Here is a 5,576-nt window from a genome sequence, read left to right as displayed (position 1 = left end):
GGTCTCCCTTCGGAGGTCTTTCATTTGGGGGCTCGTCCTGGATTTGCGCGACCACCCAGGGGCCCTAGACCTACTTGGAGGTAAGGATTTTCTTTCCTTTCTTTCCTTGTTGTCCTGTTGTGACTCTGTGTTTGTGGATTGTCCAGATTGTGATTCTGTGTTTGTGGATTGTCCAGATTGTGATTCTGTGTTTGTGATTTGTTCAGAGGTCTGGTGCGATCGCAGTTCGGTATTCGCAAACGCTCTAACCGAGTCTGCTCTTCCAAGGGAGGAGCAGAGTGGACAGGGATAGATGTGTCCAGGGTCCACCGTTTGCTCGCCCTGGGAGACGTCCCAGGAGGACAGGGGGAGGACAAGGGACGCCTGGTGGACCCCAACGGGAAAAGTCGGGAGATCAGTTTTTCTCCTTGACGATCTGTGTCAGAGGGCCAATTCTGGGTCATCTGGCTCTTTTCAGGATTTCGGGTCGACTCGAGGTCGGCGACTGACTTTGTCTCTCTGTTTTGTAGTATCTGTGAGTGTTTTGTGTGTGTGTGTCAGAACTAGAAATGGGCCAGACTGTGACAACCCCACTAACACTGACTTTGAACCATTGGACGGACGTTAAGACAAAGGTCAATGTGCTTACTATAAAGAAGAAGGCCACTGAGACAAAAATTGCCCCAACAAGAAAAAAAGGGGACACCAGCAAGAGAAGCCCCAGACATGTGGCTCCAAAGTTTTAAATATTTATGGACTACCCGAAGATCTGTGGATCTCAGAGTGGGCCGGGTATCCCACTTATTCATTGTAATGCCAGACTGTCACTGCACCCTGTTGGGGAGAGACTTCCTGACTAAGATGGGGCACAGATTCACTTCCACTCTGATGGACCACAGGTTACAGGTCCAGAAGGGGAGCCTGTGCAGGTTCTAACCATCCAGTTGGAGGACAAGTACCAACTCTAAACAGCCTGCCTCAGATCAGACGGACTGGTGGCTGCAGGCATATCCACAGGCCTGGGCGGAGACTGCAGGAATGAGAGAGGCTAAGAACCAGCCCCTGCCCATATGGAGCTGAAAGTCCAGGCTAGTGGTGCGTTAGTACCCCATATCAAAGGAGGCATGAAACGGGATCAAGACACTCAAAATTCGGTTACTCCAACAACTTCGTATCTGTCCATCATCCTGAGGTATGCCTCTCCTACTGGTGCGGAAACATGGAACCAACGACTGCTGGACAGTTCAAGATCTCTGGGAGGTAAACAAATTGATGGTAGAACTCCACCTCACAGTACTGTTGAGCTCATTGCCCTATCCAGGACCTGGTGTACAGCACTGGACTTGAAGAAAATGCATCAATGGACTCATCTAGAGGTAGACAAACTTGTAAAGACTGTCTTGAGGTCAAATTCTTTTGTGCCAGATTTGACTAGATAACTGTGTGCCATGTTAGAAAGCAAATGTATGTAGAATGCTGGGAGGAGAGAAGATAGACCTGAGGTTTACTGAGAAGTGGATTTTACAGAACTGAGCCAAGAAGATATAAATATATAAGTATCTATTAGTCTTTATAGATACATTTTCTGGGTGGGTAAAAGCCTCCCCACAAAGAGAGAAATGGCAGCAGCGGTCATAGCTAAGAAGATTCCAGAAGAGATCTTCCCTAGGTTTGGCACCCCTAAGGTAATTGGATCAGACAATGGGCCATCTGTGTTGCCCAGGTAAGTTAGATATTAGCTTGTTTATTGGGGACTAATTGGAAATTACATTGTGCTTACAGACCCCAGAGCTCAGGACAGGTAGAAAGAATGAATAAAACTCTAAAAGAGACCCTTACTAAATTAGCTATTGAGACAAGCGGCAAAGACTGGGTGACCCTCCTCCCCTTTGCGCTTCTTAGAGTCCGAAACTCGCTGGGGCATTTCAGCCTTACCCCTTATGAACTCCTACATGGGGGACCGCCCCCCTTAACGGAGTCGTTCAGGATATTGGATCCTGGCACTAACTCCCCCTCCTCCTCTGCTCTATTTGCCCACTTAAAGGCCTTAGAAGTTATTAAAACACAGATCTGGAGTCGAATCAAAGAAGCCTACACTCCAGGAACCACTGGGATGCCCCACGGGTTCCAGGTCGGAGACTCAATCCTGGTCAGATGACATCGCGCTGGCACGCTTGAGCCCCGGTGGAAGGGACACTACCTAGTGATGTTGACTACCCCCTCGCAGTCAAGGTCAACAAGATTGCTGCTTGGGTACAGTGGCTGCTGGTGACAATTCTCTTAAGCTGCGCCTTTGTCGTAGCCCCAACCTTGGGTAATAACCCCCATTCCCTTCAAAAATTAACCTGGGAAGTGCTTAATGAAGTGGGCGATATTGTGTGGTCAACAACCGCAGTGCACCCCCTTGGACTTGGTGGCCTGATCTTGCACCCAATGTTTGTAAGTTAGCAGCCGGCTCTATGGCCTGGGATCTTTCCAGTTATACCAATTTAGAAAAGCCACCCCCAGAAGAACAGTGTTTCCCTCATGACATAGGGATCACATTGGGGTGTTCAGGACAGTTTTACCGAGCCAACCTTCAGGCAGCAGACTTCTATGTCTGCCCCGGACAGGGACACACCAGGGAAATGAAGAGAGGGGCCTCAGACTATTTTTGTAGTAAATGGGGATGTGAGACCATGGGAGAAGCCTACTGGAACCCTTCCTCCGCTTGGGATCTAATTATAGTTAAAAAGGGTCGTAGGTCAGGGGAGCCAGAGAAAGGGGAAAGAGATCCATCCAAATACCTGGCTTATAGGACTGGGTTTGCCTCTGAAAGCTCCGGTAGCCCTCAGGGACCGTGCAAAGACAGTTATTGTAACCCTCTAAATATCAGCTTCACCCCATAGGGAAAACAAGATCGTCAGTGGGTAAGAGGAAACCGTTGGGGATGGAGAGTCTATACTGGCAGAGGGGACCCTAGATTCATTTTTGTTATTAAGATAAAGATAGAGAGTCCACCCACATGACCGGTAGGCCCCAATTCGGTGCTTGATAACCCTGCACCCAGGCCTGAGAGACCTCCTTGTCTCACTCTGTCACCAAAGGAGGACTCATATCCCCTTTTGACCACACCCTCCTATCTCCCTATGAGAACTGAGGACTGCCTGTTCAATCTGCTTGATAGTGCATTTGTTGTTTTAAACCGCCGCTACTTTGACCTTAGCTGTCTTGTTAGGACTTGGAGTGGCAGCAGGAATTGGAACAGGGGCAGCTGCCCTTATCCAACAACCTTACTACTATAATGAACTCAGAGCAGCTATGGATGCGGACCTGGGAGCATTAGAACAGTCCATAACCAAACTAGAAGAGTCATTGACTTCATTATCAGAGGTAGTGCTACAGAACAGGAGGGGATTAAATTTGCTTTTTCTAAAGGAAGGAGGGCTCTGTGCTGCCCTAAAAGAAGAATGTTGCTTTTATGTAGATCATTCTGGTGTCATAAGAGATTCCATGGCAAAGCTTAGAGAAAGACTAGAAAACAGAAAAAAAGAAAGAGAAACATACCAAGGATGGTATGAAAATTGGTTTAACCGGTCACCCTGGTTCTCTACTCTAGTCTCTGCTTTGGTCAGGCCTTTACTCATTTTAATGCTAATCCTAACCTTAGGGCCATGCATCCTCAATAGACTGGTGACTTTTATAAAAGAAAGGGTGAGTACTGTACAGGTAATGGTCCTAAGAAAACAATACCAGATATTACAAGAAGCTGAGGGATCGCTCTAAGATTAGAGCATTTTACAAAAAGAAAAACGGGGGAATGAAGAGTAAAAGGTTGTCAAAGGACACTGATTCCTTGCCCTAGGGATTTCCTCTGCAGGAAATCGCTTCCAGGAAATCCCACCCAGGAAATCCCACTTTCTTGAGATTTGAGTTCCCAAAATACCACAGAAGGTCCCGATGACCTCTGTGAAATGTTCCAACGCCCTAGGTGTGCCTGGGGGTGTACTGATAAAAAAATGTATGATTCTTCCCCTTTGAATTTCCTCAGTCCCCCTGTCCTCCCCCTCCTTTGTGATTTTTGCCTTTATAAGCCCGTTACAAGTTCAGGCCATTGTCGAACTCCTCTACCCCTGCGTGGTGTATGAGTCTCGACCCCAGCATGCTGGCCTGAGATCTCACTCTTTCACTTTCAATAAACTTCCTCATGTGATTGCAGCAAGTCTGGTCTTGGTGCCTCGCTGGGTGCGTGCCTCTCCTGAGATTTGAGTGAGGGTCTCCCTTCGAAGGTCTTTCACCAACTGTAAACTAGAGCTAGTTGTTTCCAATCCCAATACACCCCACCTCCATTTGTGATTCGGTTTCTTCTGTGGGGCAAACCCTTCAGGTCATTTCTTCCTTTCCGAACCTCAGGAAGACCTCCATTTGTGGTACCCACACCAGGGCAACTACTCTGAACCAGGAGAAGGTCAAAGAGTTTCAAAGAAAGACACAAGTCCATTATACCTGCTACCAGAAATGCTTTACTCCATCTTGAATTGCAGTCTCCCCTGGCTGAGACTAACCTTAGTATATACACTCAGGTAATTACAGAGAAGGTATGCAAATTCCCTAGCTGATGGGTGGTAAAGTCACCCCCTAGGGAGAAGTCTGCCACCTGAAGCAACAGGAAACAGGAAATCCAGGTGTTTAAGTAGGCTTGTGACTAGGCCAATTAGTATAACAAAAGGGGGCATGTATCTCTCCCAGAGTTGAGGCATACAAGAAGGCAGTATAGCTAAGCCTAAGCAGATGAGGGGGGAGGTTGGTCTGGTTATTCCAACAAGACCTTGGATCTGGGATATTCTAAGGGGTCTGTAGTGGTGGCTCTAGCTGAAGTTTCTACAAGTTGTAGATATGGAGACTTAAGTGGCCATCTTTTGTAGCTAGATGGGACTTCCATTAAAGGGAAGAAACATATCATTCACAAAACCTTCAATGTAAAATTTATCCTGCATACAACATTCACAGGGAGAAAGTTGGAGCAGAGTTTGAGGGTGCAGCCAAACAATAAATGTCCCAACTTCAATCAAATTCCATGTAAGATGGCCGATACCTGACACTTTCTTTCTTTCTTTCTTTCTTTCTTTCTTTCTTTCTTTCTTTCTTTCTTTCTCTCTTTCTCTCTTTCTCTCTTTCTCTCTCTCTCTCTCTCTCTCTCTCTCTCTCTCTCTCTCTCTCTCTCTTTATTTTACTTTACATCCCAATATCAGCTCTTCCTCTTTTTTTTGTACACCCTAATTCCCCCATTTCACATTGTTCTATTTTGAGAATAGGAAGGCCCTGTTTGTGTGCTACTCCTCATTTTGTTGGACTTCCTGTGCAGTTCCTTTCCTCTTCAAGTCCATCAGTTTTTCTCCCAACTCTTGCATATGACTATCCAAACTCCATTTGATAATATTAGAAGATATAACTGAAGACCCAATTATACCACTGCTAGACATCGACCCCAAAATTGCCCAACCATCCACAAGAACACATGCTCAACAATGTACATAGCCTTTTTAGTCATAATAGTCAGAAATTGGAAACAACCTAGATGTCCCTCAGCTGAAGAATGGATAAAGAGAATGTGTTTC

This window comes from Micromys minutus, assembly GCF_963924665.1.
Source record: "Micromys minutus genome assembly, chromosome: 9".
Taxonomy (NCBI): domain Eukaryota; kingdom Metazoa; phylum Chordata; class Mammalia; order Rodentia; family Muridae; genus Micromys; species Micromys minutus.
The sequence above is the reverse complement of the archived record's forward strand: the minus strand, read 5'-3'. Positions refer to the sequence as shown.